Source organism: Gorilla gorilla, chromosome 21 (assembly GCF_029281585.2).
Source record: "Gorilla gorilla gorilla isolate KB3781 chromosome 21, NHGRI_mGorGor1-v2.1_pri, whole genome shotgun sequence".
In the NCBI taxonomy this organism is placed as follows: Eukaryota; Metazoa; Chordata; class Mammalia; order Primates; family Hominidae; genus Gorilla; species Gorilla gorilla.
The window spans coordinates 81439891-81457715 of record NC_073245.2 but is presented as its reverse complement, the minus strand read 5'-3'; positions in this window follow the sequence as shown (position 1 = coordinate 81457715).

Genomic DNA, 17825 nt, shown 5'->3' with positions numbered 1-17825 from the left:
ATGAAAATAGAAATATCTAAACAGCTATCTGCATATACATGGAAATAACTACAAACCTATCTCTTTACACATGGAAATAACTACACCGCTATCTCTATAAACATGGAAATATCTACACCGCCATCTGTATGAACATGGAAATATCTGCACTGCCATCTGTATGAACATATAAATATCTACACCGCCATCTGTATTAAGATGGAGATATCTACACCGCTATCTGTTTGAACATGTTAATATCTACACTGCTATCTGTATGAACATGGAAATATCTACACCGCTATCTGTAAAAACATGGAAATATCTACACAGCCATCTGGATGAACATGGTAATATCTACACCGCTATCTGTATGAATATGGAAATAACTACACCGCTTTCTGTATGAACATGGATATATCTACACAGCCATCTGGATGCACATGGATATATCTACACAGCCATCTGGATGGACATGGAAATATCTACACCGCTATCTGTATGAACATGGAAATATCTACACCGCTATCTGTATGAACATGGAAATATCTACACCGCTATCTGTATGAACATGGAAATATCTACACCGCTGTTTGAACTTGGAAATATCTAAACCGCTATATGCATGAAAATGGAAATATCTACAGAGCTATGTGCATATACGTGGAAATATCTACACAGCTATCTCTTTACACATGGAAATAACTACACCGCTATCTGTATGAACATGGAAATATCTGCACGGCCATCTGTATGAACATATAAATATCTACACCGCCATCTGTATTAAGTTGAAGATATCTACACCGCTATCTCTATAAACATGGAAATATCTACACCGCTATCTGTATAAACATGGAAATATCTACACCGTTATCTGTATAAACATGGAAATATCTACACCGCTACCTTTAAAAACATGGAAATATCAGCACCGCTATCTGTATGAACATGGAAATATCAGCCCCTCTATCTGTGTGAACGTGGAAATATCTGCACCACTATCTGTATGAACATGGAAATATCTACACCACTATCTGTATGAACATGGAAATAGCTACACCGCTTTCTGTATGAACATGGAAATATCTGCACCGCCATCTGTATGTACATATAAATATCTACTCCGCCATCTGTATTAAGATGGAGATATCTACACCGCTATCTGTATAAACATGGAAATACCTACACCGCTATCTGTATAAACATGGAAATATCTACACCGCTATCTGTATAAAAATGGAAATATCAGCACTGCTATCAGTATGAACATGGAAATATCTGCACCGCCATCTTTATGAACATGAAAATATCTACACCGCCATCTGTATGAACATGGAAATATCTACACCGCGATCTGTATGAACATGGAAATATCTATACCGCTATCTGTGTAAACATGCATACATTTCACCGCTATCTGTATAAACATGGAAATATCTACACCGCTATCTGTATGAACATGGAAATATCTACACCGCTATCTGTATGAACATGGATATATCTACACAGCCATCTGGATGAACATGGAAATATCTACACCGCTATCTGTTTGAACATGGAAATATCTAAACCGCTTTCTGTATATACATGGAATTATCAACACCGCTCTCTCTATAAAAATGGAAATAACTACAACGCGATCTCTATAAACATGGAAATATCTACACCGCCATCTGTATGAACACGGAAATGTCTGCACCGCCATCTGTATGAACATGGAAATATCTACACCGCCTTCTGTATTAAGATGAAAATATCTACACCGCCATCTGTATTAAGATGGAGATATCTACACCGCTATCTGTTTGAACATGTTAATATCTACACTGCTATCTCTATGAACATGAAAATATCTACACCGCTATCTGTATGAACATGGAAATATCTACACCGCTATCTGTAAAAACATGGAAATATCTACACAGCCATCTGGATGAACATGGTAATATCTACACCGCTATCTGTATGAACATGGAAATAACTACACCGCTATCTGTATGAACATGGATATATCTACACAGCCATCTGGATGCACATGGATATATCTACACAGCCATCTGGATGGACGTGGAAATATCTACACCGCTGTCTGTATGAACATGGAAATATCTACACCGCTATCTGTATGAACATGGAAATATCTACACCGCTATCTGTATGAACATGGAAATATCTACACTGCTGTTTGAACTTGGAAATATCTAAACCGCTATATGCATGAAAATGGAAATATCTACAGAGCTATGTGCATATACGTGGAAATATCTACACAGCTATCTCTTTACACATGGAAATAATTACACCGCTATCTGTATGAACATGGAAATATCTGCACGGCCATCTGTATGAACATATAAATATCTACACCGCCATCTGTATTAAGATGGAGATATCTACACCGCTATCTGTATAAACATGGAAATATCTACACCGCTATCTGTATAAACATGGAAATATCTACACCGTTATCTGTATAAACATGGAAATATCTACACCGCTACCTATAAAAACATGGAAATATCAGCACCGCTATCTGTATGAACATGGAAATATCAGCCCCTCTATCTGTGTGAACATGGAAATATCTGCACCACTATCTGTATGAACATGGAAATATCTACACCGCTATCTGTATGAACATGGAATTATCTTCACCGCCATCTGTATGAACATGGATATGTCTACAGAGCCATCTGGATGAACATGGAAATATCTACACCGCTATCTGTATGAACATGGAAATAGCTACACCGCTTTCTGTATGAACATGGAAATATCTGCACCGCCATCTGTATGTACATATAAATATCTACTCCGCCATCTGTATTAAGATGGAGATATCTACACCGCTATCTGTATAAACATAGAAATACCTACACCGCTATCTGTATAAACATGGAAATATCTACACCGCTATGTGTATAAACATGGAAATATCTGCACCGCTACCTGTATAATCATGGAAATATCAGCACCGCTATCTGTATGTACATGGAAATATCTACACCGCTATCTGTATGAACATGGAAATATCTACATCGCTATCTGTATGAACATAGAAATATCTACACCGCTATCTGTATGAACATGGAAATATCTACACCGCTATCTGTATGAACATGGAAATATATACACCGCTGTCTGTATGAACATGGAAATATCTACACCGCTATCTGTTTGAACATGGAAATATCTAAACTGCTATCTGCATGAAAATGGAAATATCTACACAGCTGTCTGCATATACATGGAAATAACTACAAACCTATCTCTTTACACATGGAAATAACTACACCACTATCTCTATAAACATGGAAATATCTACACCGCCATCTGTATGAACATGGAAATATCTGCACTGCCATCTGTATGAACATATAAATATCTACACCGCCATCTGTATTAAGATGGAGATATCTACACCGCTATCTGTTTGAACATGGAAATATCTACACTGCTATCTGTATGAACATGGAAATATCTACACCGCTATCTGTATGAACATGGAAATATCTACACCGCTATCTGTAAAAACATGGAAATATATACACAGCCATCTGGATGAACATGGAAATATCTACACCGCTATCTGTTTGAACATGTAAATATCTACACCGCTAACTGCATGAAAATGGAAATATCTACAAAGCTATCTGCATATACATGGAAATATATACACTGCTATCACTTTACACAAGGAAATATCTACTCCGCCATATCTATAAACATGGAAATATCTACACCGCCGTCTGTATGAACATGGAAATATCTACACCGCTATCTGTATGAACATGGAAATACCTACACCGCTATCTGTATGAACATGGAAATATCTACACCGCTATCTGTATGAACATGGATATATCTACACAGCCATCTGGATGAACATGGAAATATCTACACCGCTATCTGTATGAACATGGTAATATCTTCACCGCCATCTCTATGAACATGGATATGACTACACAGCCATCTGGATGAACATGGAAATATCTACACCGCTATCTGTATGAACATGGAAATATCTACACCGCTATCTGTGTAAACATGCCAACATCTTCACCACTGTCTGTATAAACATGGAAATATCTACACCGCTATCTGTATGAACATGGAAATATCTACACCGCTCTCTCTATGAACATGGAAATATCTACACCGCTATCTGTTTGAACATGGAAATATCTAAACCACTATCTACATGAAAATGGAAATATCTACACAGCTATCTTCATATGCATGGAAATATCTACACAGCTCTCTCTTTACACACGGAAAAAACTACACCGCTATCTGTATGAAGATGGAAATATCTTCACCACCATCTGTATGAACATGGATATATCAACACAGCCATCTGGATGAACATGGAAATATCTACACCGCTATCTGTATAAACATGCATACATCTTTACCGCTATCTGTATAAACATGGAAATATCTACACTGCTATCTGCATGAACATGGAAATATCTACACCACTATCTGTGTAAATATGCATACATCTTCACCGCAATCTGTATAAACATGGAAATATCTTCACCGCTATCTGTATGAACATGGAAATGTCTACACCGCTATCTGTTTAAACATGGAAATATCTACATCGCTATCTGCATGAAAATGGAAATATCTACAGAGCTATCTGCATATACATGGAAATATCTACACAGCTATCTCTTTACACATGGAAATAACTACACCGCTATCTGTATGAACATGGAAATATCTACACCGCCATCTGTATGAACATGGAAATATCTTCACCGCAATCTGTATGAACATACAAATATCTTCACGGCCATCTGTATTAAAATGGAGATATCTACACCGCTAACAGTATAAACATGGAAATATCTACACCGCTATCTGTATAAACATGGAAATAACTACACCGCTATCTGTATAAACATGGAAATATCTACACCGCTACCTATATAAACATGGAAATATCAGCACCGCTATCTGTATGAACATGGAAATATCAGCCCCTCTATCTGTATGAACGTGGAAATTCCTACTCCGCTATCTGTATCAACATGGAAATATCTACACCGCTATCTGTATGAACATGGAAATATCTACACCACTATCTGTATGAACATGGAAATATCTACACCGCTATCTGTACAAAGATGGAAATATCTACACCGCTATCTGTATGAACATGGAATTATCATCACCGCCATCTGTATGAACATGGATATATCTGTACAGCCATCTGGATGAACATGGAAATATCTACACCGCTATCTGTATGAACATGGAAATAGCTACAGAGCTATCTGTATGAACTTGGAAATATCTACACCGCTATGTGTACGAAGATGGAAATATCTACACCGCTATCTGTATGAACATGGAAATAGCTACACCGCTATCTGTATGAACATGGAAATATCTACACCACTATCTGTATGAACATGGAAATATCTACACCGCTATCTGTATGAACATGGAAATATCTACACCACTATGTGTGTAAACATGCATACATCTTCACCGCTATCTGTATAAACATGGAAATATCTACACCGCTATCTGTTTGAACATGGAAATATCTAAACCGCTATCTGCATGAAAATGGAAATATCTACACAGCAATCTGCATATACATGGAAATATCTACACAGCTATCTCTTTACACATGGAAATAACTACACCGCTATCTGTATGAACATGGAAATATCTGTGCGGCCATCTGTATGAACATATAAATATCTACACCGCCATCTGTATTAAGATGGAGATATCTACACCACTATCTGTATAAACATGGAAATATCTACACCGCTATCTGCATAAACATGGAAATATCTACACCGCTATCTGTATAAACATGGAAATAACTACACCGCTATCTGTATAAACAAGGAAATATCTACACCGCTACCTGTATAAACATGGAATAATCAGCACCACTATCTGTATGAACATGGAAATATATACACCGCTATCTGTATGAACATGGAAATATCTACACCGCTATCAGTATGAACATGGAAATATCTACACCGCTATCTGTATGAACATGGAAATATCTACACCGCTATCTGTTTGAACAAGGAAATATCTACACCGCTGTCTGCATGAAAATGGAAATATCTACACAGCTATCTGCATATACATGGAAATATCTACACAGCTATCTCTTTACACATGGAAATAACTACACCGCTATCTCTATGAGCATGGAAATATCTACATCGCCATCTGTATGAACATGGAAATATCTACACCGCCATCTGTATGAACTTATAAATATCTACACCGCCATCTGTATTAAGAAGGAGATATCTACACCGCTATCTGTATAAACATGGAAATATCTACACCGCTATCTGTATAAACATGGAAATATCTACACCGCTATCTGTATAAACATGGAAATATCTACACAGCTTCCTTTATAAACATGGAAATATCAGCACCGCTATTGGTATGATCATGGAAATATCTACACCGCTATCTGTATTAACATGGAAATATCTACACCGCTATCTGTATGAACATGGAAATATCTTCACCGTCATCTGTATGAACATGGATATATCTACACAGCCATCTGTATGAACATGGAAATATCTACACCGATATCTGTATGAACATGGAAATATCTACACCGCTATCTGTATGAACATGGAAATATCTTCACCGCCATCTGTATGAACATGGATATGTCTACACAGCCATCTTAATGAACATGGAAATATCTACACCGCGATCTGTATGAACATGGAAATATCTACACCGCTATCTGTGAAAACATGCATACACCTTCACCGCTATCTGTATAAACATGGAAATATCTACACCGCTATCTGTATGAACATGGAAATCCCTACACCGCTATCTGTTTGAACATGGAAATATCTAAACTGCTATCTGCATGAAAATAGAAATACCTACACAGCTATCTGCATATACATGGAAATATCTACAAATCTATCTCTATACACATGGAAATAACTACACCGCTATCTCTATAAACATGGAAATCTCTACACTGCCATCTGTATGAACATGGAAATAAGTGCACCGCCGTCTGTATGAATATATAAATATCTACACCACCATCTGTATTAAGATGGAGATATCTTCACCGCTATCTGTATAAACTTGGAAATATCAGCACCGCTATCTGTATGAACATGGAAATATCTACACCGCTATCTCTATGAACATCGATATATCTACACCGCTATCTGTATGAACATGGAAATAGCTACACCGCCATCTGTATGAACATGGAAATAACTGCAACGGCATCTGTATGAGCCTCTAAATATCTACATCGCCATCTGTATTAACAAGGAGATATCTACACCGCTATCTGTATAAACATGGAAATATCTACTACGCTGCCTGTATAAACATGGAAATATCTACACCGCTATCTGTATGAAGATGGATATATCTACACCGCGATCTGTATGAACATGGAAATATCTACACCGCTATCTGTATGAACATGGAAATATCTACACCGCTATCTGTTTGAACATGGAAATATCTACACCGCCATCTGCTTGAAAATGGAAATATCTACTCTGCTATCTGCATATACATGGAAATACCTACACAGCTATCTCTTTACACATGGAAATAACTACACCGCTATCTGAATGAACATAGAGATATCTACACCGCAATCTGAATGAACATGGAAATATCTGCACCTCCATCTGTATGAACATATAAATATCTACACAGCCATCTGTATTAAGATGGAGATATCTACACCGCTATCTGCATAAACATGGAAATATCTACACCGCTATCTGTATAAACATGGAAATATCTACACCGCTATCTGTATAAACATGGAAATACCTACACCGCTACCTGCATAAACATGGAAATATCATCACCGCTATCTGTATGAACATGGAAATATCTACACAGCCATCTGGATGAACATGGAAATATCTACACCTCTATCTGTATGAACATGGAAATAACTACACCGCTATCTGTATGAACATGGAAATATCTACACTGCTATCTGTATAAACATGGAAATATCTACACCTCTACCTGTATAAACATGGAAATATCAGAACCGCTATCTGTATGGACATGGAAATATCAGCCCCTCAATCTGTATGAACATGGAAATATCTACACCGCTATCTCTATGAACATGGAAATATCTACACCGCTATCTGTTTGAACATGGAAATATCTAAACCACTATCTGCATGAAAATGGAAATATCTACACAGCTATCTGCATATACATGGAATTATCTACACAGCTGTCTCTTTACTCATGGAAATAACTACACAGTTATCTGTATGAACACGGAAATATCTACACCGCTATCTGTATGAACATGGAAATATCTACACCGCTATCTGTATGAACATGGAAATATCTACACCGCTATCTGTATGAACATGGAAATATCTACACCGCAATCTGTATGAACATGGAAATATCTTCACCGCCATCTGTATGAATATGGATATGTCTACACAGCGATCTGGATGAACATGGAAATATCTACACCGCGATCTGTATGAACATGGAAATATCTACACCGCTACCTGTGTAAACATGCATACATTTCACCGCTATCTGTATAAACATGGAAATATCTACACCGCTATCTGTATGAACATGGAAATATCTACACCGCTATCTGTATGAACATGGATATATCTACACGGCCATGTGGATGAACATAGAAACATCTACACCGCTATCTGTTTGAACATGGAAATATCTAAACCGCTATCTGCATGAAAATAGAAATATCTACACAGCTCCTTGCATATACATGGAAATATCTACAAACCTATCTCTTTACACATGGAAATAATTACACCGCTATCTCTATAAACATGGAAATATCTACACCGCCATCTGTATGAACATGGAAATATCTGCACTGCCATCTGTATGAACATATAAATATCTACACCCCCATCTGTATTAAGATGGAGATATCTACACCGCTACCTGTTTGAACATGGAAATATCTACACTGCTATCTGAATGAACATGGAAATATCTACACCGGTATCTGTATGAACATGGAAATATCTACACCGCTATCTGTATGAACATGGATATATCTACACAGACATCTGGATGAACATGGATATATCTACACAGCCATCTGGATGAACATGGAAATATCTACACCGCTATCTGTATGAACATGGAAATATCTACAACGCTATCTGTATAAACATGGAAATATCTACACAGCCATCTGGATGAACATGGAAATATCTACACCGCTATCTGTGTAAACATGCATACATCTTCACCGCAGTCTTTATAAACATGGAAATATCTACACCGCTATCTGTATGAACATGGAAATATCTACACCGCTATCTGTATGAACATGGAAATATCTACACCGCCATCTGTATGAACAAGGAAATGTCTGCACCGCCATCTGTATGAACATATAAATATCTACACCGCCATCTGTATTAAGATGGAGATATCTACACCGCTATCTGCATAAACATGGAAATATCTACACCGCTATCTGTATAAACATGGAAATAACTACACCGCTATCTGTATAAACATGGAAATATCTACACCGCTACCTGTATAAACATGGAAATATCAGCACCACTATCTGTATGAACATGGATATATCTACACAGCCATCTGTATGAACATGGAAATATCTACACCACTAGCTGTATGAACATGGAAGTAGCTACACCGCTATCTGTATGAACATGGAAATATCTACACTGCTATCTGTATAAACATGGAAATATCTACACCTCTACCTGTATAAACATGGAAATATCAGAACCGCTATCTGTATGGACATGGAAATATCAGCCCCTCTATCTGTATGAACATGGAAATATCTACACCGCTATCTCTATGAACATGGAAATATCTACACCGCTATCTGTTTGAACATGGAAATATCTAAACCACTATCTGCATGAAAATGGAAATATCTACACAGCTATCTGCATATACATGGAAATATCTACACAGCTATCTCTTTACTCATGGAAATAACTACACAGTTATCTGTATGAACACGGAAATATCTACACCGCTATCTGTATGAACATGGAAATATCTACACCGCTATCTGTATGAACATGGAAATATCTACACCGCAATCTGTATGAACATGGAAATATCTTCACCGCCATCTGTATGAATATGGATATGTCTACACAGCGATCTGGATGAACATGGAAATATCTACACCGCGATCTGTATGAACATGGAAATATCTACACCGCTACCTGTGTAAACATGCATACATTTCACCGCTATCTGTATAAACATGGAAATATCTACACCGCTATCTGTATGAACATGGAAATATCTACACCGCTATCTGTATGAACATGGATATATCTACACGGCCATGTGGATGAACATAGAAATATCTACACCGCTATCTGTTTGAACATGGAAATATCTAAACCGCTATCTGCATGAAAATAGAAATATCTACACAGCTCTTTGCATATACATGGAAATATCTACAAACCTATCTCTTTACACATGGAAATAACTACACCGCTATCTCTATAAACATGGAAATATCTACACCGCCATCTGTATGAACATGGAAATATCTGCACTGCCATCTGTATGAACATATAAATACCTACACCGCCATCTCTATTAAGATGGAGATATCTACACCGCTATCTGTTTGAACATGGAAATATCTACACTGCTATCTGAATGAACATGGAAATATCTACACCGCTATCTGTATGAACATGGAAATATCTACACCGCTATCTGTATGAACATGGATATATCTACACAGACATCTGGATGAACATGGATATATCTACACAGCCATCTGGATGAACATGGAAATATCTACACCGCTATCTGTATGAACATGGAAATATCTACACCGCTATCTGTATAAACATGGAAATATCTACACAGCCATCTGGATGAACATGGAAATATCTACACCGCTATCTGTGTAAACATGCATACATCTTCACCGCAGTCTTTATAAACATGGAAATATCTACACCGCTATCTGTATGAACATGGAAATATCTACACCGCTATCTGTATGAACATGGAAATATCTACACCGCCATCTGTATGAACATGGAAATGTCTGCACCGCCATCTGTATGAACATATAAATATCTACACCACCATCTGTATTAAGATGGAGATATCTACACCGCTATCTGCATAAACATGGAAATATCTACACCGCTATCTGTATAAACATGGAAATAACTACACCGCTATCTGTATAAGCATGGAAATATCTACACCGCTACCTCTATAAACATGGAAATATCAGCACCACTATCTGTATGAACATGGAAGTATATACACCGCTATCTGTATGAGCATGGAAATATCTACACCGCTATCAGTATGAACATGGAAATATCTACACTGCTATCTGTATGAACATGGAAATATCTACAACGCTATCTGTTTCAACAAGGAAATATATACACCGCTGTCTGCATGAAAATGGAAATATCTTCACAGCTCTCTGCATATACATGGAAATATCTACACAGCTATATCTTTACACATGGAAATAACTACACCGCTATCTGTATGAACATGGAAATATCTACATTGCCATCTGTATGAACATGGAAATATCTGCACCGCCATCTGTATGAACTTATAAATATCTACACCGCCATCTGTATTAAGAAGGAGATATCTTCACCGCTATCTGTATAAACTTGGAAATATCAGCACCGCTATCTGTATGAACATGGAAATATCTACACCGCTATCTCTATGAACATGGATATATCTACACCGCTATCTGTATGAACATGGAAATAGCTACACCGCAATCTGTATGAACATGGAAATATCTGCAACGCCATCTGTATGAGCCTCTAAATATCTACACCAACATCTGTATTAACAAGGAGATATCTACACCGCTATCTGTATAAACATGGAAATACCTACACCGCTGCCTGTATAAACATGGAAATATCTACACCGCTATCTGTATGAACATGGATATATCTACACCGCTATCTGTATGAACATGGATATATCTACACAGCCATCTGGATGAACATGGAAATATCTACACCGCGATCTGTATGAACATGGAAATATCTACACCGCTATGTGTATGAACATGGAAATGTCTACACCGCTATATGTTTGAACATGGAAATATCTACACTGCTATCTGCTTGAAAATGGAAATATCTACTCTGCTATCTGCATATACATGGAAATAACTACACAGCTATCTCTTTACACATGGAAATAACTACACCGCTATCTGTATGAACATAGAAATATCTACACCGCAATCTGTATGAACATGGAAATATCTACACCGCTATCTGTATGAACATGGTAATATCTGCACCGCCATCTGTATGAACATATAAATATCTACACCCCCATCTATATTAAGATGGAAATATCCACAACGCTATCTGTATAAACTTAGCAATATCTACACTGCTATCTGTATAGACATGGAAATATCTACACCGCTATCTGTATAAACATGGAAATATCAACACCACTACCTGTATAAACATGGAAATATCAGCACCGCTATCTGTATGAACTTGGAAATATCTACACCGCTATCTATATGAACATGGAAATATCTACACTGCTATCTCTATGAACATGGAAAGAGCTACACTGCTATCTGTATGAAAATGGAAATATCTACACCACTACCTGTATGAAATTGGAAATATCTACACAGCTATCTGTATGAACATGGATATATCTACAAAGCCATCTGGATGAACATGGAAGTATCTACACCGCCATCTGGATGAACATGGAAATATCTACACCGCTATCTGTATGAAAATGGAAATATCTACACCGCTATCTGAGTATATATGCATACATCTTCACCGCAATCTGTATAAACATGGAAATATCTACACCGCTATCTGTATGAACATGGAAATATCTACACCGCTCTCTGTTTGAACATGGAAATATCTACACCGCTATCTGCATGAAAATGGAAATATCTACAGAGCTATCTGCATATACATGGAAATATCTACACCGCTATCTGTATGAATATGGAAATATCTACACCGCCATCTGTATTAACATGGAAATATCTGCACCGCCATCTGTATGAACATATAATTATCTACACCGCCATCTGTATTAAGAAGGAGATATCTACACCGCTACCTCTATAAACATGGAAATATCTACACGGCTATCTGTATAAACATGGAAATATCTACACTGCTACCTGTATAAACATGGAAATATCTACACCGCTACCTGTATAAACATGGAAATATCAGCACCGCTATCTGTATGAACATGGAAATATCAGCCCCTCTATCTGTATGAACATGGAAATATCTACACCGCTATCTCTATGAACATGGAAATATCTACACCGCTGACTGTTTGAACATTGAAATATCTAAACCGCTATCTGCATGAAAATGGAAATATCCACACAGCTATCTGCATATACATGGAAATATCTACACAGCTATCTCTTTACACATGGAAATAACTACACCGCTATCTGTATAAACAAGGAAATATCTTCAACGCCATCTGTATGAACATGGATATATCTACACAGCCTCCTGGATGAACATGGAAATATCTACACTGCTATCTGTATGAACATGGAAATATCTGCACCGCTATCTGTATCAACATGGAAATACATACACCGCTATCTGTATGAACATGGAAATAGCTACACCTCTATCTGTATGAACATGGAAATATCTACACCGCTATCTGTATGAAAATGGAAATATCTACACCGCTATCTGTATGAACATGGATATGTCTGCACAGCCCTCTGTATGAACATGGAAATCTCCACACCGCTATCTGTGTAAACATGAATACATCTTCACCGCTGTCTGTATAAACTTGGAAATATCTACACCGCTATCTGTATGAACATGGAAATATATACACCTCTATCTGAAGATGGAAATATATACACCACTCTCTGCATGAAAATGGAAATATCTACACAGCTATCTGCATATACATGGAAATATCTACACAGCTATCTCTTTACACACGGAAATAACTACACCGCTATCTGTATGAACATGGAAATATCTACACCGCCATCTGTATGAACATGGAAATATCTGCACCGCCATCTGTATGAACATATAAATATCTACTCCGCCATCTGTATTAAGATGGAAATATCTACACTGCTATCTGAATAAACATGGAAATATCTACACTGCTACCTGTATGAACATGGAAACATTAGCACCGCTATCTGCATAAACATGGAAATATCAGCACCGCTATCTGTATGAACATGGAAATATCTACACCGCTATCTGTATGAACATGGAATTATCTACACCGCTATCTGTATGAACATGGAAATATCTACACCGCTATCTGTATGAACATGGAAATATCTACACCGCTATATGTTTGAACATGTAAATATCTACACCGCTATCTGTATGAAAATGGAAATATCTACAAAGCTATCTGCATATACATGGAAATATCTACACAGCTATCTCTTTACACATGGAAATAACTACACCGCTATATCTATAAACATGGAAATATCTACACCGCCATCTGTATGAACATGGAAATATCTGCACCGCCATCTGTATGAACATATAAATATCTACACCGCCATCTGTATTAAGAAGGAGATATGTAAACCGCTATCTGTATAAGCATGGAAATACCTACACTGCTGCCTGTATAAACATGGAAATATCAGCACTGCTATCTGTATAAAGATGGAAATATCTACACCGCAACCTGTATGAACATGGAAATATATACTCCGCTATCTGTATGAACATGGAAATATCTACACCGCTATCTGTATGAACATGGAAATATCTACACGGCTATCTGTATGAACATGGAAATGTCTACACCGCCATCTGTATGAACATGGAAATATCTGCACCGCCATCTGTATGAACATATAAATATCTACACCGCCATCTGTATTAAGATGGAGATATCTACACCGCTATCTGAATAAACATGGAAATATCTACACCGCTATCTGTATAAACATGGAAATATCTACACCGCTATCTCTATAAACATGGAAATATCTACACCGCTACCTGTATAAACATGGAAATATCAGCACCACTATCTGTATGAACATGGAAATATCTACACCGCTATCTGTATGAACATGGAAATATCTACACCGCTATCTGTATGAACATGGAAATATCTACAAAGCTATCTGAATGAACATGGAAATATCTACACCGCTATCTGTTTGAACATGTAAATATCTTCACCGCTATCTGCATGAAAATGGAAATATCTACAAAGCTATCTGCATATACATGGAAATATCTACACAGCTTTCTCTTTACACATGGAAATAACTACACCGCTATATCTATAAACATGGAAATATCTACACCGCCATCTGTATGAACATGGAAATATCTGCACCGCCATCTGTATGAACTTTTAAATATCTACACCGCCATCTGTATTAAGAAGGAGATATCTACACCGCTATCTGTATAAACATGGATATATCTACACCGCTGCCTGTAAACATGGAAATATCAGCACCGCTATCTGTATGAACATGGAAAAATCTACACCGCTACCTGTATGAACATGGAAATATCTACACCGCTATCTGTATGAACATGGAAATATCTACACCGCTATCTGAACATGGAAATATCTACAACGCCATCTGTATGAACATGGAAATATCTGCACCGCCATCTGTATGAACATATAAATATCTACACCACCATCTGTATTAAGATGGAGATATCTACACCGCTATCTGAATAAACATGGAAATATCTACACCGCTATCTGTATAAACATGGAAATATCTACACCGCTATCTGTATAAACATGGAAATATCTACCCCGCTACCTGTATAAACATGGAAATATCAGCACCGCTATCTGTATGAACATGGAAATATCTACACCGCTATCTGTATGAACATGGAAATATCTACACCGCTATCTGTATGAACATGGAAATATCTACAAAGCTATCTGAATGAACATGGAAATATCTACACCGCTATCTGTTTGAACATGTAAATATCTACACCGCTAACTGCATGAAAATGGAAATATCTACAAAGCTATCAGCATATACATGGAAATATATACACTGCTATCTCTTTACACATGGAAATATCTACACCGCTATATCTATAAACATGGAAATATCTACACCGCCGTCTGTATGAACATGGAAATATCTACACGGCTATCTGTATGAACATGGAAATATCTACACCGCTATCTGTATGAACATGGAAATATCTACACCGCTATCTGTATGAACATGGATATATCTACACAGGCATCTGGATGAACATGGAAATATCTACACCGCTATCTGAACATGGAAATATCTTCACCGCCATCTGTATGAACATGGATATGTCTACACAGCCATCTGGATGAACATGGAAATATCTACACCGCTATCTGTATGAACATGGAAATATCTACACCGCTATCGGCGTAAACATGCAAACATCTTCACCACTTTCTGTATAAACATGGAAATATCTACACCGCTATCTGTATGAACATGGAAATATCTACACCGCTCTCTCTATGAACATGGAAATAACTACACCACTATCTGTTTGAACATGGAAATATCTAAACCGCTATCTGCATGAAAATGGAAATATCTACACAGCTATCTGCATATGCATGGAAATATCTACAAAGCTATCTCTTTACACACGGAAAAAACTACACCGCTATCTGTATGAAGATGGAAATATCTTCACCGCCATCTGTATGAACATGGATATATCAACAAAGCCATCTGGAAGAACATGGAAATATCTACACCGCTATCTGTATAAACATGCATACATCTTCACCGCTATCTGTATAAACATGGAAATATCTACACCGCTATCTGTATGAACATGGAAATATCTACACCGCTAGATGTATAAACATGGAATTATCTTCACTGCCATCTGTATGAACATGGATATGTCTACACAGCCATCTGAATGAACATGGAAATATCTACACCGCTATCTGTATGAACATGGAAATAGCTACACCGCTATCTGTATGAACATGAAAATATCTGCACCGCCATCTGTATGAATATATAAATATCTACACCGCCATCTGTATTAACATGGAGATATCTACACCGCTATCTCCTATAAACCTGGAAACATCTACACCGCTATCTGTATCAACATGGAAATATCTACACCGCTATCTGTATAAACATGGAAATATCTACACCGCTACCTGTATAAACATGTAAATAACAGCACCGCTATCTGTATGAACATGGAAATATATACACCGCTGTCTGTATGAACATGGAAATATCTACACCGCTGTCTGTATGAACATGGAAATATCTACACCGCTACATGTATGATCATGGAAATATCTACACCGCTATCTGTTTGAACATGGAAATATCTACACCGCTGTCTGCATGAAAATGGAAACATCTACACAGCTATCTGCATATACATGGAAATATCTACACAGCTATCTCTTTACACATGGAAATAACTACACCGCTATCTCTATAAACATGGAAATATCTACACCGCTATCTGTATGAACATGGAAATATCTGCACCGCCATCTGTATGAACATATAAATATCTACACCGCCATCCGTATTAAGAAGCAGATATCTACACCTCTATCTGTATAAACCTGGAAATATCTACACCGCTATCTGTATAAACATGGAAATATCTACACCGCTAACTGTATAAACATGGAAATATCTACACCGCTACCTGTATAAACATGGAAATATCAGCACAGCTATCTGTATGAACTTGGAAATATCTACACCGCTATCTGTACGAGCATGGAAATATATACACCGC